The 26,245-nt window shown below is 40.8% G+C and overlaps 1 protein-coding gene and 1 long non-coding RNA gene across 2 annotated transcripts in view; both read right to left on the bottom strand.

The window, feature by feature from the left end:
- Positions 1–8,141, bottom strand: part of LOC145392864 (serine protease persephone-like) — a 68,949-nt gene extending 60,808 nt beyond the window's left edge. Inside the window, exon 1 of the mRNA XM_080267148.1 lies at positions 8,104–8,141. The gene's annotated coding sequence lies outside the window, so the exon portion shown is untranslated. The remainder of the gene's footprint in view (positions 1–8,103) is intronic.
- A 10,143-nt stretch (positions 8,142–18,284) lies between these two features.
- LOC145392863 (uncharacterized) lies at positions 18,285–25,419 on the bottom strand. Its single transcript, XR_013896075.1, has 4 exons — positions 25,358–25,419; positions 23,901–23,979; positions 21,570–21,679; positions 18,285–18,538 (listed from the first exon to the last, which is right to left on the bottom strand). It is a non-coding gene; the product is annotated as an uncharacterized LOC145392863 (long non-coding RNA).
- Positions 25,420–26,245: the final 826 nt, after the last annotated feature.

The raw sequence follows: 26,245 nt of genomic DNA, 5'->3' as shown, positions 1-26,245 counted from the left end.
GTGCGAATGTGGGTGTGTTGGTGTCGGTGTGGATGATGTGTATTTAGGCGACATGGATGTGAGTGGAATGAAGTGGTGTGTGAGCGCAATGGAGTCGACAGTGGTGTATGATCCATGAGACGCAGACTGTACTGGTGTGAAGGGAGTGCAGGTGGTATGGAGTTTGTATTTTAAACACGTGGGTGAGGTGTACAATCACTCTTCAACAATTCATGCTCTCGTACATAGTGACAACAATATTTTAATCATCGACTTTCATTAACATCACATTGAGTTAACAGTATGAAGACCTTTTTATATTCTTGTGGGTATGTTTGTGTGTGTGTGTGTGTGTGTGTGTGTGTGTGTGTGTGTGTGTGTAAAGAAGACACACACACACACACACACACACACATCCTCTAGTCTACAGGTTAACAGGAAGTGGCCAGATTCTTCACCCTTGCAAAAAATATGCTTTGTCATGCTTTCAAGAAGACTAGAGAAAGAAGTCAGTTACTGAAAAGCTGACATGAAGAAAGTGACTTTTGTGATAGCTTGGAGGGAGAATGAGTTTGTGAAAGCCAGCCATTTTTTTCTAACGTTTTGTGTGTGTGTGTGTGTGTGTGTGTGTGTGTGTGTGTGTGTGTGTGTGTGTGTGTGTGTGTGTGTGTGTGTGTGTGTTTCTAACTTACCTAATTGTTTTTACCTAATTGTATCTTTACAGGAATGAGTCAAGCCTGTACTGTCCCGTGTATTAAGCCATTTTTATCATACATATATTTAATTCATGAATAATTTTGGCACACATAATTTCATTCGATAGAGCATTCCACTGATCAATTGCCCTCTTTGGGAAAATGAGTTTCCTTACGTCTTTATCACCCCTCTTTCTATACAGTTTTTGCAGTGTCCTCTCGCTGATGCTTCCCATCTACGAGGTATATACGGTATATAAAACAGCAGCGTTGTTTGTCCTTCAAGCACGCCCAAACCAAGGGCCAAAGATCCCAAGACCCATATACATTCTGAAACAGGGTGACCCAAGGATGATTTTAGGGAGGTCAAAATTCAGATCTGGGTCATTTGAGGTCACCAGCGGTGTTCGCCTTTTTTGGCCCGGGCAACGCCGGGAACCCCTACAGCCCAATTTTTGCCCTGGAGACTCACATGACCTCTAGTTCGGATATAGGCTATGTGAGGTTGACCTCCGAGGTCATTTCAGGTCACTGGTCGGAGGTCATTATTTTAAAGTCACCGGTAACACACGCTCAAGCGACTGGACCCAGGAGCCCAATATTTGGCATGGAGACTCATGTGACCTCCAGTTCGGACATAGGCTATGTGAGGTTGAACGAGGTCATTTGAGGTCACCAGTAGGAAATCGTTATTTTGAGGTCACCGGTAACAGAAAACTAGTGCACACAAATACTGTGCGTTAGGCTGCGAAAGCTGAAACAGAGAATTCCTGGACCTCCTATAATCCCTTTTCAAAAGCATAAGAGGTACGTGGTCTTTCTGGAGTAGAAATACAGCTTGAACAAGAACAAATAGGATTAGAGTGTTCGCCTTTTTGGCCCAGGCAACGCCGCGTACCTCTGCTAGTAGGTTATATTTTCATTGATGTTTATTTTCTTTTTCCCTGTGATGTATTTATATAGCATAATCATGTCTCCTGTTTTCCTTCTATCTTGTAATATGTGTGTGTGTGTGTGTGTGTGTGTGTGTGTGTGTGTGTGTGTGTGTGTGTGTGTGTGTGTGTGTGTGTGTGTGTGTTTAAAATGAAAGATGCAAATTCAGGAATAATTTGCTGGCTGTAACGGAATTCCCAGTCGAATGAAACTGCTTGACTTAGATCGAAATGCAGTACAACGTTGTTAATATTCCTCCAAGACGATAATTTAACAAACTTTTTTTTTTTTTATTACAGTTGGTGTATCTGACTTGAAAATAATGTTTTAAATGTGGCCCCAAAAGAGTCATTCCCACTTGGTCATGTTTGAAGGGTTGTTATGAGCGAGCGCGCTCAGCGAGCGATGCAAGCAAGCGTGGCAATGCGATGTTTACGTTCAGCTGAGAAATGTGCGACCCGACACGACCCGGCCCGGTCCAACACAACACGGCCCAACCACAGTGGTTTTCATAGGTACCAATAATTTTTCTACTATGTGAGACAGAGATTCCTTCCGCAAGTAGCAGATACAATAAACTTTGTTTTTTGCCGTATATTTATTCCTGACACCAAAGAAACCCCTTGGAATCTCAGCTTTCCAAGGGAATGTACTAAGGGCTTCAACTGACATGCTCCATTATGAAATCGAATCTAGAAAGATTTCCTGTTACAACACTATGTTTTCTTGCATGAATTGTGACAATTAAATATCAAATATTACGCTCATAATCTTGCATGAACAATTTTTCTATGTTTAGGGGGTCAAATCAGCCAGGGTAATTGCTCCACTTCTGGGTTTTATCATTCGATCAATAGCCATGCATTTTTCGTTGACAAGGCAAGTCGGGAGCAGAGAACTGAAAAGGCGTACGATACATGCTACGGCGCCTCGCTATATACACATCCAGAGAGAAAACGTGAGAGAAACCGTCAGAAAGTAAATATTTAAGCTCAATAATTCTTCAGTTATTATTCAACTACCTAACTAGAAAATTAATGTCGAAAGGTTACACTAGGAATAAATTATGATGCTAGGCATGTGTACAAACGCTCGCTCGCTCGTCACGCGCTCACAGAGTTAACTTTACTGATATATAAACTTGACTCTCACAGTTATGGCTGTAATATAATTTGGAAATTTCTTCACGATGACTGCAGACAATTCTGTTTGCCTTATGAACAATGAACAGTTCAAGCCACTCGAGTTAAAAACTTTATTGATTAACCCTATTATTACTTCAGACGAACTTGGCTAATATAATTCGGACTTGCGATACAATTTTGCTTACCTGAGAGACATCTCAGAAGTCATAAAATTAAATATTATATTGATTATACCTCTCATTGTTTTGGACGCATGCGAGTATCAAAGCCGCATTCTGCTGTATGTGATATAAGAGATTTCTAAGCCATCTCTTTCTTTGAACTTTATTTTGCATTTTGGATCTTAACATTATCTTCCATGATATTTTTATGGGTGTGGTACCGGTATGAAATTACATGAAATGTTGTTTGCGCAGGATTTTTGTGATAAGATATTTTTCCCCCCCTCCATGTAGCAATTTTGGGGTCATACTATTAGAGAATGTCAGGCTTCAACTTCCTCCCGCCCCCCCCCACCTCAGTCCCCTCTGGGAGGACACGATGGCGGGCTACCCTCACCAGTAAATATGCTTCTTTGTGCAGATTTTCAAGATTTTAGGGTCAATTTAGGGGTTTCCTTCGATACAAAGTTCGTTTACTTCTGGAGAAACAGGAAATGACTATTTCCACTTCCGGTTGCGACTGACTTTAATGTCAAGGCCATTTATTGTGGCACTGATAAACAGATGTAGTACCTTTTTCTCTGGGTCTGCTTGTACGATATAATGAATGGTAGTCATACTGTAAATTGGGTTGTCCTAGTACAGAACTTCTCAACATTAAAATGATTTTTTTTTTTTTTTTTTTTTTTTTTTGAGCCGTGACAAGTAAAAGATAGTTGTAACTATATGAGAAGAAACACAAGTATCCCACCTCACGCAAGAGACTTATTAGCAATCCCAAAGTTACTGATGAACTGTTTAAAGAAAGTCTGTTTTTAAATCAATGATGCTGAGCAGCTTAATTACCGATTACTTACCTGAAGTGAGTGAACCAGAACTTACATTTGTTACCACAGAGAATATCAGAAGCCTGTTGTCAAGCGCACGACCAAATGGCATAAGGTGACGTGGGCTACATTTGTGTCTCCTGCCTTACCATAAGGGCCTGGGGAACCTCTAAATTTTGCTGCAACTATGTGGCCTAAAAGGACAAAAACGATACTAAATGCAGAGGTATGAGTAATGTTGACATTGCCCCAGTGAAACATTATTATTTCTCCACCGCGTTTAATAAATAGTATGTGTGAAAACTTGCTTGACAAACTTACGACTCAAGATGACTGTCAAAACCAGAGTGGAAGAATTAAAGGGTGCTGAAGATGCTTCTGCTCTTGAAAGCTTACAGTATGCTCAGCAATCCATTCTATATTAAAATGTCCAGCTCATTTCGCTGTGCCGTCGAGGAAGAGTTACTCCTCTCTGTTCAAAATATTCTTGATGATGATGATGTTACCCTTTTCAGTCCATCCTCCCACTGAAGAAAATGGATGGAGTGAGTTTACAGGTAGGAATATACAATAGATCTAGACTCCCATTTGTTGTGCTTTATTCTTCCTGCCCCTTTCGCAGTGACTGAGTTCATCAAATGTGTAAGTCAGGATGCTGCTCTAGCTTGAAGAATAGTTTACCTTACACTCCATCCTGAATATGTCATGTTAGTGATCATTCCGATACAATGAAGCAAGACGTGCAAGATGAACAATTTGTTTTGAGGTCCAGACGTGGCCAAAGAGTATTCTTTGTAATTTTTCGTGATGTGTAATCTTGTTGTGAAATTAGTTATATTTCTGGAGCAAGGTTGTGTACAAGGCGAAATCACATACCGATGTTTTGACACGAATAAAATCTTGTGGACATTATTCCAACAAATGTTAAATCCTACTGAAGCATACTACATACGGAAGTGTATACTGTAAAATAATCAAGCCTTATGCTGGCAATATATAACAGGCATAAGATTATAAAAACATTACTAGAAATGTTAGGAGTAATTAATCTCGTAAGAGCAGAAGAGCCTGATTAACTAAAAAAAAAAAAAAAAAAAAAAAAAAAACTGCATCAATCAATTCATCATACAAATAGATCCAAAGGCAAAGGTACTACATTACTATACTTATCAAAACCACAATTGTTGGCCTTGCCATTGAAGTCAATCGCAAACGGCAGGGAATAAAAGTCACTTCCGACTTCATAAAAAGTGTCATGAATAAATTTGGCACCACAGAAAACACTTAAATCGACCCTAAGACAGTGAAGATTGGTTCACCATTAGCAGAAACAGTAGCATATTCAGTGTTGAGGGAAGCCACCACTCCCATTCTCCCCGAGGGAGGTTGAGGGGAGGGAAAGTTTGAACCCCGGCATTTTCCAATAATATGACCCTAAGCCAACCCAGTGAAGAAGAAAAATCAATTTCATCACAAAAAATTCTACTGGATTAAATTTTTTGCACACCTGAAAATAACGTTCAATTTCGACAAGGTTTGCATCATGAACATGCAAGAGGATACTGAATCGTACTTTGCAGAGTAACTCGCTGAGGAAGAGGTATTGTGAAATCTCCGAAGTCGCTTAGAATACGACCTTATATTGCAGTTAGTGATAATGATTTTGGTTAGGCCTATTTATGAGAAGTCCCAGCACTTAAAGGTAACATCTCGAAAAACATTGCTACTGATACCCAACATCACATTACTAAGCCTATTAAAAAAAAAAAAAAATCCAAAACAGAGACATGAACACAATCGCAAGACAAATGATAGTCGAGAGTCTGGAAGTCTGACATGCTGTTATCAAAATAATTTTAACTCGCAATGGTGTAACTAACGTCTTCCTCACAAGTAGAAACTTCAGTGAAATTCAGCTGATATAATTCGGTTTAAGAGCATCCAGATTGATTGTCTACGACTGCAAATGATATGGTTCTATATCTAATATATTCTTAGTTCTCAAATCTTTCTACCATCTTTGTTGAATCAATCATTTAAGCGAAAAATGCACAGCGCATCTTCACACGGGCTTACAACAGCTGGGGTAAAGGGGGGGGCCGAGGAGTAGATTAGTAAATCCCTACTGGTTTTAGTAAACGTCGTATCTAGTAAATATTTTGCACTGTGGGGCAAATCTGTAAGTTAACATTGCTGCACTAATATGAATCTTCTTTTGGACTATCTCACATGGATAAATAAAAAAGAAAAAGTTGCAAGGACAGGAACATATAACAGTCCATCAATAAAAAAAAAAAAAAAAAAAAAAACGTCATTGTGGCATGCCTCTTCTAGGGTGATTTAAGGAAGAGAATGCATAAATGAAAACCTTTTGTTCATATCGCCCACCATTTTTCTGTAATTTACTCTGTAGCCTACTTACCTGACATACAGAGTTAGTTGAAGCGACTGGTGTAGAATATGAGCCAAGTCAGTGGAGGCTATTCATCGATGCATCTCCATACAGTATCAAAGCAGCTTCACATCGGCAACACACTTCCATCAGTTCCGACTGCACATTCCGTGATACTACGAGAGACGTAGGAAAACTTGGCGTTTATTCTGGACCGCAACAAGCACAAAGATCACAGAGTGGATCATCTGTGCGGACTTGAACGTTGTCATCCTGCTCAATGGATTACGGACTGGCTATACGAATTTCTTGTGTTTCCTGTGCTAGTGGGATTTCAGCATTACGTTAGATGAGATTGGCCACTGAGGGACTCAAAGACACCTGGATCCCACAGTGTGGTAACCCAGCCTTTGCTTAAGAGAAACAAAATCATCCTGCCACCACTTCACATCAATCTGGGGCTGGTGAAACAGTCTACCAAAGCACTCGACCAAGAAAAACCTGTGTTCAAATATCTGCGGAGGCGGTTTCACATGGTGAATAAGACAAAAATTAAAGAAGGCGTGTTCGTGGGTCTGCAGGTACAGAAACTCATGGAGAACATAAATTCTGAGATTGTGATGGATTAAATCGAACTGCGGGTTTGGTGTGCATTTAAAGGTGTTTGTAAAGGCTTGCTTGGTATGCAAAGAAGTGAAAATACATCAAATTGGTGGATGACATGATCCAGTGCTACCAATGCCTAGGTTGCAACGTGTCTCTCAAGGTTCACTTCCTGCATTCAAAGCTGTCGATCTCCCCGGAGAATGCAGCTGATGTCAGTGATGAGCACGCTCTCATCAAGATGTAACCGAAATGGAAAACCGTTACAAAGGAAAGTGGATCCCTGCTATGCTCACTGACTTCTGCTGGACTTTGAAACGGAACAACACTGGAGCGACGCACAAACGTAAACGTATTTTCTAATAGTAATGGGACTGACGATGTGAATAAAAGAATTGCATTGTTGGGTTATACCTATGAATCTATAGTAGACTAAGTTGTTTCACAACACCTGTGAATGAACTCATCGTTGTGTTACGTCTCCGTTCCACACTGCCACAAACTCCAACACCAGTAGTTCAGTATGGGAAGGACGTCACCCAGTGAGTCGTTCTTCGTAGGGTCTGCCTTCCAACGTACAGTACACAAGATCAGCCTAGGCGTCATAAAGAAACACGAGCTTCTCACATTCGTTGTCTTTATTTACCAGATGATTACACTCAGTGCTTGCCAACTACACTTCACTGTTTTCACAAGTAGCGGAGCTATACAATATGCACTAACACTATACTGACACTGACTTAAACTCAAACTGAACTGACACTCCTCTAGTCCCTTCCCCATTATAATCTTGCTTTACACTCGAATCTTCTAGTTAACTCTGGCTACAACAGTTGCCACATCTGAAGCATCCAAAACATGCCATAGTTTTCTTACATAACACTCTAAATGCTTTAGCATACAAACTGAGACAAAATTACATAATTTGACAATCACATATATAAGACATTAAAAAGAGCATGAAAATAAGTTAATGCATAACTTTACAAAATAACTCCACTCACAGTAGCAGGCCAACTGGCAACTCTGACAAGTAACACGAAAATACAATACTGAGAACCTTCCAGTACTTCCCAACTACAAATCCCGCTTCTCAACAGTTAGATAGATGCATGCATAGTGTCTTGAAAGTATAAATACATTTTGTGTAAAACTGTGACGTGATAGGTGGAAATGGTTTTTAGATTCATAATCAGCACGTTGTAATCAACTTTAAGAGTTAAAACCCACTTGTAATTCCGTTTTTTTTTTTTTTCCCTGATCGTAATATTTGTTGGACTGTGTAATCAACAGTTTAGTCACTATACGACATAATGAAAATGCCCGTGTCCAGTTTTAGAAACAGCACGAAACAGAACATATACTAACCTGTCAACAGTCACCAGTATGTGAACACTTTAACTCACTCAAGGCCAGGAGAGTCGAGGTGCGCAATCCTCACTCCGTGCCCACAGCAACACTGAGCCGCGTCCGTGGTCCTGACCTCCTTTAATACTGTCCAGTTTTTTTTTGCCGTTACCCTGCAATGGGTTCGTGTTCATAAAGGATCATAATCAGTTCTCCATACGAACATGTTTTTCCAGTTAATAATATCAGCAATTCTCTCTCTCTCTCTCTCTCTCTCTCTCTCTCTCTCTCTCTCTGGTCTGGCTGTGCAGTGTTTGGAAGATAAACGATTAATCAAGCATTTTCATGCACAAAGTAAACTCAGGAGATCCGTAAATACAGCTCATTTAGGCTATTGGTTGTTTGCTACCGGTGACACTTGGAAAAAAAAATCTGGGGACTGTACTCCAGAAGAGATACAAGGAAAGAACTCTGGGACAGGAAAAGGGATATGTGTCCTGGAATTTTAGTGCCGTGAAATATTCAAGTGGAACTCTCATATCCTCTTATATCCACGTTTGGAAAAGTTATTTAGGTGGGGAGATGCAAGTTTTGACCCGACAGAGAGCCTCTTCAAGGATGATTATGGGCAGCTGATGTGTCTGTATACAGTACAGGAAGTGTGTAGGAAAGAGAGGGCGGGGATGTTAGCGAGTCGAGACCCTATAGGGTCCCCAGTAATGAGGAGTGTGCGCGGGATGGGAGTTAGGGAAGGCAGGGGATTTCTGTAATAAGGGAATACTTCGATCAAGGTAAAAGGGACAATATTTCAAAGGATAGAAAATGTTCCGGGACTGTGGGAAAATTATTTGGAAACGCCTTTTTTTTCTTCTTCTTCTTTTTTCGTAGCCTAAACCAGAGCATGGCAAAACCTGTTACGGAATTAAAGAGGATATAGCTTGGGAGTTTTATTTATCATTTCGCCAAGCCACGTCGCGAATGGTATCACCCGTAGGATGCAGCCTAGAATTTTGAAGTTTTGAATGGTGAATGAATAGACAGACGTACAGCCACATTCCCGGGGCGCTTGCTGAATACTTCCCATGTTTCGTTTTTCTAGTTTTGTTTTTTCCTCCTCCTGTCTGCCCATCCCACTAAATTAAAGAGTGTTGTTTTTGTTGCTGCTGTTATTGATGATGATAAGGCCGATGATATATATATATATATATATATATATATATATATATATATATATATATATATATATATATAAAACTGAAGACCAGGACAAGGAGACGATGGACTGGGGCCATGTTCACAATTTATTTCAGTGACGTTTCGAGGAAATCCAACCTCATCATCAGACAAACTAAAATACGTAAAATGAATTACAAAATGAAGTATCATCAAAACCTCATTCACAAATTAATAAAAACCAATAAAATATAAACAAATTAAATTTAAAAATGTAGTAAAAACATATAATTTGTATATATTTTATTGGTTTTTATTAATTTGTGAATGAGGTTTTGATGATACTTCATTTTGTAATTCATTTTACGTATTTTAGTTTGATGATGAGGTTGGATTTCCTCGAAACGTCACTGAAATAAATTGTGAACATGGCCGCAGTCCATCGTCTCCTTGTCCTGGTCTTCAGTTTTATATATGCCATCAGGTTCCCTGCTGGATCCTCAGTTGTTAACATTCTATATATATATATATATATATATATATATATATATATATATATATATATATATACTTTATCGACAAAATTTGCATCAATAGCATAGAAGAGGATACTGAGGTATGATGTGTAGAATAAATTGCTAAGGGAGAGGTGTTAGTAAATCTCAGATTACTTAGAATACAACACTACACTGGTCCTATGTTTGGCTCCAGACCGATAAATGCCACGATGTGCTGCTGATGTTCTTACTTGCGTCTTATAACACCTTCCATTTGATGGTGTGTTTTATTGGCCAGCTCCATGCTGCACTTATTGTTAGTCGTGTTTTTTTCTTTTTTTCTTTCTTTTGTTCTTTCTTGTTTAATTGTAGCAGGCACTTCTAACCTTCAGAATTAACCGATTCCGACCAAACTTGGACACTATGACCAGCCTATGACCTATTCACATTTTTTTTTTTTTTTTTTTAATCGAGGCGAAGATGCACTTGACAGGTTGGTGATGATTGGCTGACTGCAGTGTTACTTCATAATCTCTTTACTCGTTAGCATTATTAATTGGCAACATATATCTGAGGGGGACATTTGGGTTAGTAAATGTTATTCGGACATGTTGCATTCAGCCAATAATCACCAACCTGCCAAGTGCATCTTCGCCTTAATAAAAAAAACAAAAAAAAAAACGAGTTTTTATAGTTGTGTCCGCAAAGTTTTGGTTGCTAGGCAACTACTCGTTGCCCAGCAACGGCCGAAAACCCGTTTTTTATTTACTTTTCACGTTTTGAGTTGTAGAAGCATTAATAGCTGGCGAAGAAAGGTCTGGCTTTAGGCGTAATCCTGAGACCATTCCCTATCGGAAGTGGGCCATCCATTTTCCTCTCTCTCCTCTTAGTTTTCGAGTGGCCACCCTGCAAAGATCGGCTTCACCGTTCCTAGCAACCAGTACCAGTTTTCAAAATTGACCCCTAGTTCTCCAGCAGCTCGATGGAATTGACTGAAAACTTGCATGCTTACAGACATTGACTAGTACTACAACTCTCCATTGTACACCTATGTGCTACATCGGCCAGGTCAGAGGTCAACGGTTATCAAATGCAAAAACGGTGAAAACAGCTAAATTCACGACTATGTTCACGCGAAATGATAAAGCTCCGAAGATTATTAATTCACGGCCATGATTTTTGGGTGGGATGTTGCACTGGAGTATTTTCATATAGAAATGACTTTTAGTGTCGAAACTCACTTCCGGTCGCTAACAAAGCTTGGTCCTCTTAGAGCTGGCCATCGTCCACTACCAACTTGCATTTTGCTCGTTACTGCCAAATAAGTTTGTTCAGTTTAAGAAGGACCTATCTTAATTGCGAAAAGTTTTCTCTAAGCTATAAGAGAGAGAGAGAGAGAGAGAGAGAGAGAGAGAGAGAGAGAGAGAGAGAGAGAGAGAGACGGAAAAAGATGAAAGGAAGAGACAAAAGTAGCCTGGAGGGAGGTAGCACGAAAAATTCAAAAATACACCATCTGACTAAAAGGATTACAAAGCCATTTACATGACAGCAACACATGTTTATTTCTTATTCTTTTTGTTCTGGGAGAAAACGTTTATTCTGGTCATCGTCAAGCCCATATCAGCCAACCTCCAACCCCTACCCTCACTGGTGGTGGTGTAAAGATGAGAAGTAGTAATATCTTACAGGGCATAGACACCAACAACCTTCACAGCTTCAAAACACCATTTATGAGAAATATGATGTTCTTGTTAAAGTCAATGATGATGATGATGATAATAATAATGGAAGGATGTGAAGGCAAATATCTACAGCTTGTGAATGAAACACGGGTAAAAGTAGAAAGAGACAGAAGATACTATACCCAACAGAGGCGCGGCACAGGACTCCTTGGTTACTGACTGGAGGCCGGATTTATAAACGCTTCTGACCCGTTCAGATCGAGGACGTAATCTTTACTTTTATTCGTGCTAACTTCGGATGATTTTACTTACCTTGGGTTGAACTTTTCGAACAGCAGGGAACAGATACGGCCTTCATTAACCCTTTCACTAATACAGGCGGCTCTCAAGTTTAACAGCATCGTTTGAAGGCAGTAGGAAAACAAAAATGTCATCGAACTGAAGTGGTATACTGTGTCACAACGAGGACGTATTATTGAGTTTGTTCTTGCTAGCTCCAGACAATTTTACTTTCTATTAAAGAGACTTCGAAGTAGAAAGGTTTAGCTGTAACCTTCGTTAGCTCCTTCACAGCGAGGAGGCTCCCTGATGTGAAACAAAATCCTCCAATGGCAGAAGGAACAAACTATAATGTTTTACCTTGCTGAACTAATGAATTCTGCCACTGCTCAATCTTAGGTATTTGATCCCACTGCCTGCAGACGATTCTATTAGCCGAAAGATTGCGTACGTAGTCAAAAGGTAAAAAACGATCTGTGTAACTTTTTGGCAAGACTGGTAGAGGTTTGGTAGTTAATCTGATTGGCGGTTGACTATTTTACTCAACTTTGCAAAATCCTTAGCAGCCAAAAGGATAAAGCACCAACTCTTTCACCCCCATGGCTGAATATAGGCAATTCATTCTCGATTATGGCAGACTATTTTATTCAGCAGAGAGAATTTGGGTATTTTATTTCCTTTATGGCAGGTTAGTTCATTCATCTGAGAAAATTTCGGTATATTATCTTCCTTTACGGCGTTTAATTTTCGCTAGCACCAAACTACCTCTTTAGGTGAGAGAATTTGATGTTAGAATTTCCCATATAACATTATATTCTCACTAAGGCCAGACCACAATGCTTGATTCATCCAATGTAGCGTAATCCCATTTACCCTAAAGAATCACGAACTGCTGATTTACCGTAGCCTAACTCCTTCACAGCACTACTTCAACTTTGGTACTATATTAGCCCTGGTGGCAGACGATTTTATTCAGCTGAAAAAACTGCGGTGAAGATGCATAGGCTAAGCGACCACAGTTCATTGATTTTAACTTGGCCCGGATACTCGTCCTTTTCCGGCTTATTTCACGTAGCTCAGCAAAATAAGAAAATAATACGGCTCTACGTCCTTTCTACAGCACTTCCTTATGACTGGTATCATACAGTACTCTGATGCTAAATATCAAAATTCAGTTCAGCATTCAAGATGGAAGGATGACATTTTTAGACCAAGTGAGTGACCACAGTATACTCGTAATATCTCAACCCTCTCAGTGCACTGTTTATATAGTGACGGTGATAATGAATTAAGGTTATCTCTAATTCACTGTAGGCTATATAGTGACGGTGATAAGGAACGCTATCTTTAATTCATTTTATATAGTGACTGATAAGGAACGCTATCTTTAATTCATTTTATATAGTGACGGTGATAATGAACGCTATCTTTAATTCATTTTGTATAGTGACAGTAATAATGAAGGCTAACTCTGATTCACCTTTTATTGTGACGGTGATACTGAAAACTCTCTAATTCGTTTTATACAGTGACGGTGATAATTAATGCAATCTTTAATTCATTTTTTTATAATTACGGTGATAATGAAGGCTGTTTTCTTCATTGTATACAGTGACGGTGATAATGAAGGCTCTCTAATTCATTTTATACAGTGACGGTGATAATGAAGGCCTTCTAATTAATTTTATACAGTGACGGTGATAATAAAGGCTCCCTACTTCATTTTATATAGTGACGGTGATAATGAAGGCTATCTTTAATTCATTTTATGTAGTGACGGTGATAATGAAGGCCGCCTCTAATTCATTTTACATAGTGGCAGGAATGACGAAGGCTGTCACTAATTCCTCCACTTTAAAGACTATCTCCGGATTAAAATACGATCGCTTAAAGATAAATAGACAGTTCGTTCTCGTTTTGCCGGGGTGCCAAAGAAGAGATTGTCTGTGGATATCTATTTATGGATGCATGTGTATATATAGTATTTAGTATTCCTCATCACTGACTGCACAGATTTATATCAAATCGGCACATCATACGTTGTGTGTGTGGAATTAGGAAGAGGTGATTCGGTTTTGGTGCAGATCGATCAAAGGTCAAGATCATGAGTCAAGGACAAAATTTAGGTGCTGTGTCCCTGTGCTCTCTTATCACTTTTTTTTCTTTTTCAGCTCTAGGCACAGTCAGCTCCCTAAAGCCCAGCAGTTCTCCTGCGTACTGCACTTCTCATATACCATTACTTTGGCTCTAATATTACCTACCGTCCATACTGAATATTCGCTAGGGATGGCTCATTCACTTCGATCCTTGATCCTGCGTGCTTTACACTTGCTAATAGTCATTCAAAGCACTTCAGGTCAAATCACATCCATTCAGGTCAACGTAAGTCAGCCCCAGTCATTCTATCTCTGATCCCAGTGATTCAGCACAGGCCATTTCAAACAACTAAAACCCTTGAAGTTCATTTCATTTGCATCATAGCCATTCATATATATATATATATATATATATATATATATATATATATATACTGTATATATATATATATATATATATATATATATATATATATATATATATATATATATATATATATATATATATATATATATATATATACATATAGATAGATAGATGGATATAGCTATACATAGACAAATAGATAGACAGGTATAGTAATATCCAATGCCTTCACGTAAACTATGTCGGGAAGACCTCTCACAATGAAGAAGCTAAAACATTTTTCATTACTGCCTTCATTTAGATAATCAACGTTAATTTATTCTTGCTGCCGCCAAGCAATCCACCAACATCGATGAGATGAATATGATATAAAGGTAACCAGGCTCTTAATCATATGCAGAATTACTCTTAATTGGTTCAGTGGTTACCAAGCAACTGTTAGTCAATGGAGGAACAAGACAAGGGTGGGGTGCGTGGAAGGGAGTGGGCGGGATAGGTTAGGATGGTGGTGGGTCTTGGGTTGGGCCGGACTTGTACACACTGCCAAGAAGGGCGTTGTTTGAGGAGAGACATTGGTGACAGGAAAATATCTCTTAAATTTCAATGTAATGGGAAAGAAACAGGGTGTGTTGGGTTGGCAGGGGTGTGGACAGGAAGGGCTGGGAAGTGGCGGATGGTGAAGTGGAGTGAGTGTAATACACCCAGTGAATATGAGCACCGTAGTTTGGATGGTACGGGTGTGAGGAAAAGATGTGTATTAGAGTTTTCTCCTAAGAACAAGCAGCTCTCATATACAATGTGCTCCATGTATATTACGCGCCTCTTCCGTTTCGCCTACTGATTTCTCTTGTGTTGCTGGGACGACTCATTCAGCGTCTCTCCTGCATCACTTATTCACTTCCTACTGCCGGTTCCACATCCAAGCCCTCACCAGCAGACTGAGCCGTCCCCGCAACACACAGGACACCACCATTTGAGTTTCCAGTGAAGCGTCTTAAATGCAGGTTAAAGTTCTTCGTTTTCATGAAGTTAAAAAGTTAATGAAGGAGTTCAGGTCAGTCTTAACCCGGTTATATTCCTGTGAGATGTTAACCCCTTCAGATTCTAATTTCTCTCTCTCTCTCTCTCTCTCTCTCCCCAGACGATCCTGTTCACCTTAAGATAGACTGTATAAACTAGAAGGGTTAGATGTAGCCTTCATTAACCCTTCCACTACAAGATTTCTCCCCTAAACAGTATCAGATCGCCTGTGTACCGCCTAGAATACAACATAAAAGGCATCCTCGGGTTAAAGGGGTTAAACTGAGGAACAAGGACTCTCGGTAACACCATACATGAATAACAAACACTCTATAGGCTCCATCCATGACAAAGGAGGAAAAATATATTGATAATTATATACTCTGTTGTTGTTGTTGTTGTTGTTAACTTGTTTGGCCGAGGAGACCCATCAACCACAAGCAAGCAACCTCCCCTGCAGGGCCATCCCGTGCAGGCGGAGTGGGTGAAATGGGTGGGGTGGATGGAGTGAGTGGAGTAGGTTGAGTGGGTGGGGTAGGATGAGTGGGGCAGGGTGGGTGGACAGGGTGGATGGTTGGATGGGGTGAACAGGTGGGGTAGAGTGGGTAAGTGGGTGTATAGAGTGGGCACAGTGGATGGAGTGGGTGGGAAGATAGGGTGGTGTGGGTTGGGTGGGTGGCTAGTCAGGTGAGTAGGGTGGGGTGAGTGGATGGACAGGTAGGATGGGGCGAGTGGGTGGGAAGGTAGGGTGGGTGGGTGGGTGAGTAGGTAGAGTGGGTTGGGAGGGGAAAGAGTGGGATAGGTGGGTGGGGTGAATAAGGTGGGTGGGCGGATGGGCAGATAGTATGGGGTGGGTAGGTGCATGGGTGGTGTGGATGAGCAGGTGGAGTGGGTGAATGGGGGGATAGAGTGAGGTAAGTGTGTCGAGTGGGGTGGACTGGTGAGTGGAATTTGTGGGTGAGTGGGTGAATGTGTGACTTCCTAGAGGACAAGGCAGGAGGCAGGCTTACTACACCTGGTGGAAGAGTGGATGAGGGAAACAGCTCCACTAGGGATTTGGTGTGTGCGATAAATAGGTAAATGGCTGGAATAGAACCATGTGGGAAAATAAGTCAATGGATGATACGTCCTTGGGAGAAATAGCCCTAAGTGGAAACATGAGTCCAATTGATTACAGAAGAGTAAATAGATCCATGAGAGAGATTACGTCCATGTGGCGATTCGGTGTGTCCCCATGGAGAGGAAGTAAGTCCATGGGAAAATATGTCCCTTAAGCATAAAGGGATCATGGTGGAAATGTCACTGGAGGGAAAATAGGTCCATGGAGGGAGAATGGGTCCATGGGACAAAATAGGGTCAAGAGGGATAATAGGTCCAAAGGGAAAAATAGGTTCATGGGGATGGTCGATAGGTGGGAAAAAATAGTTCTATGGGGAAAATAAGTCTATGGGAGAATATAGGTTCATGGGGGATAATTGGTCCATGATGAAAAGGTCCAAGGGGAAAACAGGTCCATGGGAGAAAATGAGTCCATGGGGGAAAATGGGTCCAAGTGGAAAGACATGTCCATGGAGGAAATTGGTCAAAGGGGGAAAAGGTCCATGCGGTGCAAATGGGTCCGTGGGGTGAAAATGGCTCCGTGAGTTGAAAATTAGTCCCTGGTGTGCAAATGGGTTCGTGGGGTGATAAAAGGCACAATGAGAAAATAGGTGGCTGGGGAGACAACACCTAGGGGGTGTAGCCAGCCGAAAACAGGCTGGCGCACTAGTCACATGAAAAATTCAGAATATCCCTGCATCCCTGAAATTTATGTATCTGAAAATCTGAGACGGATACAAAAACAAATGAAAGGCTTACGTAGTCTTTATTGAACAGAAATGCTAAACTAAGCCATCAGCCCTCTACAAACACTCTTATTCAGCTGGGAGTAAAGAAGCTTGAGTGTTATACTAACATCAGTAACCCTGTCATGGTCAGGAAAAGTTTAATATTCTGTTCCAGTTAACACCAGACTATTTTATTCAGCACAATTAATCATATAAACCTGAGAATGTTAACACTGGTACCATTAACTCTCTTCATGCTCATGACAAGAGCGTAGTATTCTGTTCCGCTCAAGACTAAATTATTTTATTAAGCTAAGAGTGAGCCATGCAAGTCCGTGTGTGAACCAAACCAAGCGACTTAGCACCACATATTACAAAAGTAGACAGATCACACTCATCCCCTGGACTTGTGCATATGAAACACTGGGTGGGATTAATGAAACACATAGGACCCTCACCTTCACTGCAGCCCAACTCTAGTGACTGTGATGAGCAATGCTATGGTGCTGTGTTTGGTACCGGATGCTGCGGTAGGGATGGGTATGGTCATAGCTATAGTTGTTGAGGCAATGGATGTGGTTGTGGTGGTGGCTGTTGTGCTGGTGCGTGTGGCTGTAGTGTGGTTTTTGTGGCGATGGGGTGGCCGTAGCTGTGGTTGTTGTGGGTATTAATAAGATAGTAGTGGATATTGTGCTATGGGAGAGGCTGGTAATGGCAATGTTATTTTATGCAAAAAAAAATATATATATATATATATTAAAACAAAAGAGAGTCCAAATCAAGATCCGTTAATTTCGAGATAGCTGGAAATATTATGTACAAAAGCCTGGAGGTCACAGGCAGAAGGCGCTACAGGCTGAGGAAGAGTGTATCAGAGTTGACCCGTTGTATATAAGAAGGAATGAGAGTATTGGTTAACCGTTGCACTGCAGAGTTGGACAGAAAAAAAAGATGGGGGTGCGTTGCTAGGTGTATACTGCACGTTCGCCATAATAAAGAAGGGACAGAGATGCAACAGTGTGGCAAAGACAGACAGGTTGAAAGGAGTTAGTCTGAGGGGAGTTGAGGAAACAAAAAGCCTTTGACTCCACGTCATTTAGAAAAGCTGTATGTGGTGTGCCCCTTCAAGTCGCATCGCTACGCAGGACAAAAAACAGCACGAAGTCTGTTCAATATACTCATTCAGTAGTAGTGGTGGCTGTGGTCGTTGTGGTGGATGTTGTATTGTGATTATTGGGCTGCAGTTGAGGTACTGTGGTAGTAACAGCAGGGTAGTAACTCGTGTAGTAGTGCTGTGCTGGATGCTGCTATGGTGGCTGTGATGGTTATTACTTTGTGGTTTTGGCGGTTATTGTTGTGCTGCGTTGCGCTGGCCGGTGCAGGAGAGGCTGTGGCTGTGGCTGTGGTGGTGAGGCAGGTCAGATCAAGCCGCCAGAAGAGTGGAAGGCCGTTTTCCAAATCTAATGATGGGACGTTTCCCTGAAGATCCCCGTGCTCGTCCACTGTGGAGAGTCCCCTGCACACACACACACACACACACACACACACACACGAAAGTACAGTATTAACATAAACAATGATAAGCTGTATATACATATATACATATATATACATATATATACATACATATACACACACACACATATATATATATATATATATATATATATATATATACACACACATATATATATATATATATATATATATATATATATATATATATATATATATATATATATATATACACGTATGTGTGTATGTGTGTGTGTGTGTGAATAGGTAAATAAATAGGTAGATAGAGAGTTATTATTATTATCATTATTATTATTATTGTTATCATCATTATTATTAATGCTTCCGCCAATGAAATTGGGTGGAGATTATGTGATCACCCGTGTCTGTCTGTTTGTCAGTCCACAAAATATCTGAAAAAGGTACACTCAAATTCCAATGGGATTTTCTGGAGGGGTGGCCCAATGGCCAAGAAAAAGTTTATTAGATTTTGAGGCGGATCCGGATCCACATGTGGATCCAGGATTTTTTTTTTTTTTTTTTTTTTAGATGAAATTGGCGTTGGCGGAGGTATGCGCTCTCTGAATGCCTTCCAGTTCTCACCATCATCATCATCATCATCATTATCATCGTCGTCATCATCATCATCATCATATCATCAACAACCTCGTCTTGCTTTTCGCATGCTGTGGGAAGATCTGAATCAGGCATTTAGTCTGGTAATTTCTGAGACATGCATCAAAGGACAGAGGTCATCGCCCCTTCCGTGCCACACCTGTGACGCTACAACCAGAAGCAGGCTTTGGGTGAAAGCCTTTCCACTCCGCACTGGTCATTAAGGCAGACAATCAGTCCTTAACAAGTCACAACCTTCCCCTAGAATACGACACGCAATAAACGAATTTACATCCAGATCCATAACTGCACTGCTGGGTGAAGAAGGACATGGGGATGCAATGAGGTTGCCTACAACTGAAGTGCTGGGCGGTGGGGTTAGAAAGGAAAGGGCAGGAGTAATCCAGCTTCATGGTCCCTCCTCTCTGGCTAGTCAGACCTTGGCGAAGTCTGTTTTCCCCTTGGCCCTGTTCACCCAGCAGTGTAAATGGGAACCTGAACGAAACATCGATTACTGTGTGTTGTATTTGGAGACAGCAAGAATGAGATACAAACACGTCATCGAAGTGAAGGGATTAGCCACTTCACTCTGATGACGAACTTATGTATTCTAGCTCCTACTGCAGGATGTTATGCGGTTAAGGAGGTTATCGCAGTAGTGAAGGGGTTAATGAAGGCTATATTCAACCTCTCCAGGTCGACACGTTTCTACTGAGCTAAATAACATCGTCGTGAGATATCAAAAGTAATGCACAATAAGACGTCATTTTAGTGAAGAGATTAAGTGATCAGAGTGAGATATAGGAGAAAGCAAAGGCAAAGAGAGCAAGTTTGGTATACACAAATAAATGAATAAATAAATAAATAAATAAGTAAACTAACCGCGAGAAAGTCAGTATAGCTTATTAATAAACTAAGGAGAGATCAAGAATGAGCAGACAGAATAGGAGCAGAGGCAAGTGAGGAAGCCTGATCATGAAACAGCAAAAAAAAATTTGTCAGTGATTATAAGACTAACCACAAGGGGAAGACAGGATTACGAGTGAACAAAGGAGAGATCAAGAGTGAAAAGAGTGAGCTAGACCAAAGGCACAGTGAGTAATGTCTGATGGCAAAAAAATAAATAAATAAATAAATGAAATAAAATCATTCAATAAATGTAAAACTAAAGTATTAATACTGAAGTAGAAGGAAGGAAGGAATACTGTAATGAAGAACTAGCACCAAGCCATAATATGGCCATTTGGCACTAAGGTAGAAGGTAGCGGGGTAAATAACTATATTAAATGTATGATATGAAGTGTAATAAGAAAAGTGATAATACTGGAAATAGAGACAGAGGGAGTCATCATGGAAATCAGTAAGTTGTGGAGGCCGACGTAGTGAGGAAAGGGAGGGGAAATCTGAGAGACGATGTTGGAATGTAGACGGGCAATAAAGAAAAAGATGACGGATAGTCATAGGACAGTTACAGTGTGAGCAGACTGGCTGAAGATCATGGCTCATCAAATGACCATGAGTTAGGCGGGTATGACCCAAACGAAGACGAGCAAGGATAGTTTTCCATCGACGACTGGAGCGGGCTGATGTGTGCCAGGTGAGAACAAAGGGTTTAACGCTATGAAATTGGTTATAAATCTGTTGGTTCCACGAGGATTGCCAACGATCACGGAAGAGACAGGTTAGAAGAGGGAAACAATCAAAGGCAGGAATGGGGCGGAGGGAGGACCTAGAGGAGAAAGCAGCAGAGCGTGATACTGAACTAGGGAGAGATTAAGAGTGATTAGAACGAGAGTGAGGAACCTCAGAGACGAGTGAACAAGTCTGATAACTAAAACCCAAGCATCAGCCAATCAATATATATTAAATTAAATAACTATGGGTGAACTAAAGAGAGCTCAAGGATGACGAGAATGATCAGAGTGAACGAGAGCAAGTGAGCGAGTTTCATAACAAACATCCAAACAAAACTAGTCATTGCATGTTCAAAGAAAATCAATTAACTAAAGAGATAAGGTGACAAGAGCATGTAAAGTGCAGAAACAACTAAGCAAGTCTGATATCGAAAGCCCAAGCAAAACCAATCGGTAAATGCTATACACACACAAACTCACACTTACACACACACACACACACACACACACACACACACACACACACACACAAAATAAAAAAATAACTATGCGTAAACTAAAGAGAGCTCTAGAGTGACTGAAGTAAACAGTGTGAACGAGAGCAAGTAAGCAAGTCTGAAAATGAAAACCCTAGTCATATCCCTCAATATATGTTAAACTATAAAGCAAAAAATACAAGTAGACCATAGAGAGCTCAAGAGTGATTAGAGTGAGCAGAGTGGGCGACGGCAAGTGAGCAATTCTGACAAAGGAGACTCAAGAGAAATCCATCAACAAACTAACCAGGAGGGGCACCCGGGCGTCCTTGCCGCCGTAGATGATAGGATTATAGGAAGGTGAGCCGCGGCCAGGACGATAGACTGCTGGGGTGAACTGTCTGGCTACTCTTCCTCCTGCAAATGGGCGAGAGCATTGTTAATGCTCACAGTCAAACAAGTTTCTACAAGACAAATTACTCGTCCTCTGCTGATGAGGAGAGATGTAAATGTATACACAGTTGACAGACATGTTTATAGACAGACAGAATATTCCTCTTCCTGTTGATTGAATTTATTGTATGTAGACAGACACAGAAGACAGACAGACAGAAAGATATATAGAGTGACAGATTATTCGTCTTCTGACTGATGAGGAAAGAGTTGTGAATGTGTACACAGGCAGACAGACGGATACTTAGATACAGAGATAGCTTGACAGACAGAGAAGGGGGATGGTCTAGTGTCCTTCTAAACCAGTCTTTCCTGTAATAATGCCAGTTGACAATATTCGGGAAGAGAGGAAACAAGGAGAGGGCAGACGACGGATTAAAAAAAAAAAAAAAAGGAGAGAGAGAGAGAGAGAGAGAGAGAGAGAGAGAGAGAGAGAGTTTCCCTCACCAGGTCAACAGCCTCATTAAAAACTGCACACACACACACACACACACACACACACACACACACACACACACGCATCTTTCCAAAACTTGCGTCTGGGGAGTTCCACAGACGGAGGGAGTGGTAGCGAGGTTGAGGGTTTCCCAGCTTCCTGCTTCTGCATCGGTTAGACGTGTTGTTACGACACACAGGGTATATGTGGATTGGCCTACAGTCCTCTATCCCCATTCAAAGGGACAAAAATATTAATAATAATAATAATAATAGTAAAAATAATACAATAATAATAATAATAATAATAATAATAATAGTAAAAATAATACAATAATAATAATAATAATAATAATAATAATAATAATAATAATAATGTGAGGAGAAGCGCATGCTCAGGGATTTGGCACCCCTTTTTAACGTGACAGCGTCCAGATTGACTCTGTCGTATCTGTGTTTATCTACAGAACTTGGTGAATGTTTTTAGCGTATCCGATAGAGCCAGGATTCCGGGGGCTTGAATTATAAATGGATGGAAGCGTGGCCCATTAGACTGGGCAAATTTGTGCTGTCTGGACATTGCTAATCCTCACCCTGCCCTAATGTGGGAAAGGAGGTCCGAATGATGATGATTATGATGATGATGATGACGATAATAATAATAATAATAATAATAATAATAATAATAATAATAAAAATAATAACAACAATAACAGGTATCATCATTATCATCACCACCATCTTCCTGACCTTTTTCTCTTCCTATGATGGGATGTACAAGGATTAATAAACTTGGAGAGAGAAAATATGAAAATGGGAGACGTTTAACAGCATACCCAGTCAAATAGGCCACACATTCATTCACGCATCATTCCAGCCCACGAAATCCTTGCTGCACCTCACAAGCTTAACCATCTGCACATATAATTGGTCTTACTGTAGTTTTATTACAGGTGCGCTTCACTTACACCTGCCAGATAGCCATTCCTTCCATTATAAACTTTAAATAGGGATGCCAAACCCTTGTCAGGTGTTTCTCCGGATATACTTAAAATAGCTGACTCAATCCCGTGTCAGGTCCCGACCCTTTATTTTTTTGTAACAGTCATTTACCACACAACACATCCACCTGTCACTTCACACCACACACAACACGCATCACCCCACCTGTCACGCCACACCACACACAACGCACATCACCCCACCTGTCACGCCACACCACACACAACACACATCACCCCACCTGTCACGCCACACCACACACAACACACATCACCCCACCTGTCACGCCACACCACACACAACGCACATCACCCCACCTGTCACGCCACACCACACACAACACACATCACCCCACCTGTCACGCCACACCACACACAACACACATCGCCACACCTGTCCCACAACACCACACACACAACCTGCCATCACACACCACCTGCAACATAACAAATATCACTAGGTGCCTTTTTAAGAGTTCTCTATCAAAATGCTCAGACTTTATTATTTTTTTTTTTTTAGCTTTGTATTTATCTCTATCATATTATGATTTCCCTAAACAAAGAATTACAATTTTAGTTTCATTTACTTTACCTCACCTGTCCCCCTACACCACACACCATCCCTCCCTCACACTATACACCACACCGCCTGTTCCCCAAATTACACACCACACCACACCACACCACACCACACCACACACCACACCACACAACACACCACCTGTCCCCCACAATGCACACCACCTCACCTGGCGCAGGGAGGGCAGAACACAGACAAAATGTCATCAACAGCACGCACACCACGCGAACTGCAGCACTGCACGCCATCTGTGGGCAGAGACAAGAACAATGGTTACACTGATTCTGGACAAGAGAAAGAGAAGGAATTAACGGTGTGGTGGTCAAAGAGGTTAGATAAATATTTCTCTTGGAGGAGGAAGAGGAGCTTGTGGCAATAGAGGATCAGGAGGAGCAGGACGGTGATGATGATGATGATGATGATGATCGAAAGAAAAAAGAAAGACAACTATCAATGAATGAACATTGCCTGCAAAAAGTGTGCACTATGTAGCGTCATTCTGCCAAAAACCTGAAAGCTCGCAAGCAAGGCAATATTCTGAATGTCTTGAACAGAGAATGCGACTTTTTTGTGACTGTTTTCTCCTGACGTCAATTGGACACTTATGTAACTTGAATGCTAAATTCCAGTTGCATGAGAATTCGATGAACCTTTCTTATGAGGCAGCACTGAGTTTCCTTGGCTGCCATTCAGATCGACCGTCCAGCCTGACAGTATCTCGAAGGGGTCACGTTAGAACAAACTCGCCATAATACAGGAACTTGGGAAATAAAATCATTGTCCCTACAATACTCTACAAATACATTAAGGGTCATTATTCGGAATGAACAAGATATTGCTGAAATAACTACACGCTTATACTGTGTTTGTTGAGAAGATGCACCAATCTTGACCCTATTTAAGCCCTCGTCAGGTAGGACACATTTCTCTTTGTTTTACTCTGTTACTTTGCAATAGATTTTGTTTACCAGTTTGACAGTCATTCGATAAAGCGTAGCTCTTGGCAAATCAAGGAAACTATAGCTTTTAAAAAGAGGGAAAATGCGAATATTGTGTGGTTACCCTTAAGTTTAGAGGATGTGAAATATCCCTAAACTTAATAAAACCGTCTTTGGCTCGTCAGAATAGAATGATTATCTCTTGTTCTGAGTGTGTTATTAAGACTGTTTATTCCTTAATGAGGACGAGATATAATATATTGTGGAAGGATAATCTATAAAAAAGCAAGTCTTAATTATACCGCCCAGGAACTGAACCCGAGGCCATCCAGTGACGAACCAGGTGCTTCCACCACACCACTTGCCACTGGAAAAAGATAAACTCTCGATCAATTCCAGAAAGGTATAATAAGCATTACTGCATACATGGGCTCTTGGTCATTTTCGAAGTAACTTTAGAGATTTCCTAGCAGTACTTTCCAAGCGATTTATTCAGTATGTTACACCTCAGTAACCACCTCTGAGTTAGTGAAGCAAATCATGTCAGTATTAAAACATATAAATAGCGTAAAGCATGTTCAGGTGTAATATGCAAAATAAACCGCTGAGGAAGAAGTGATACAGTCTCTTGTATCAGTCAAAATTCGCCCCTGTATGTTATCTGGGTGGATAAAAACATGTCTGTTACCCTTAAATGTTCTGCCTGATTCCACGTCCCTCAGCTCTGGCACAGCCTCTACGACAGCTGGAGACACACTGAGGAAACCTTGAGCATTACCCCATACTTTATATGCTGTAAATAGGCTAACAAAAGAAAACGTTTTTAGCTCATGGTGATGTCACGGGAAATTCCCCTTCTTGTCAACATACTTTCCTGCAGCGTCACGAAGCAGTACACAATGACCGCGTAACCTCTCAAACTTAGCGATTTATTTTACATATTACAACCTAATCCCTACGGTTTGGTGACCCACGGTACTTTTTATATTGAGCTTGATATCTACGGACGGATTTATTTGGCTGAGAAGATTTTTCTGACTGGGAGGATTAGACATAGCCTTAGTTAACCCTTTCACTACTAGAGAGATGCTGCAGGGGGACACCTTCTCTTGGTGGCATCAGTAAAACCGGGTGGCTTTGCTGTCCGGATAGACTTGCATCCCTCGACTCTCTCCATATCTCCGTAAAGGAGGATGGTGGATTGCTTCAAACCTGCAGTCTACTGGGTTCACGTCCAGATAACCCCGGGGCCACAACAATAACAACAACAACAACAACAACTACTACTACTACTACTACTACTACTACTCGAGATCTTTCCCAAGTTGTATGAGATAAAAAAAAAAAATGACTATTGAAGGCGTTATATCGCGATGTATGTCACTGATCTGAGCATTGTCGATCCTAAGCTGGTATAAGCAGCAGCACGAGACTATCAAGGCGTACAAAGCAAAGTTAATCGCTAATTAACAAGTGTTACGATACCTCTTTTGCCAAGGAAAAAATAGGTCGTATTCCAAGTAGCTGTAGTACAGCTACTTGGAATACGACCTGTAAAGTTTACAGGTTTCTTAGC

Source organism: Coenobita brevimanus, chromosome 23, assembly GCF_032717465.1.
Source record: "Coenobita brevimanus isolate Jiangsu-jjx chromosome 23, ASM3271746v2, whole genome shotgun sequence".
NCBI classification, from domain to species: Eukaryota; Metazoa; Arthropoda; class Malacostraca; order Decapoda; family Coenobitidae; genus Coenobita; species Coenobita brevimanus.
This window is presented reverse-complemented; position numbering and strand designations above follow the sequence as displayed.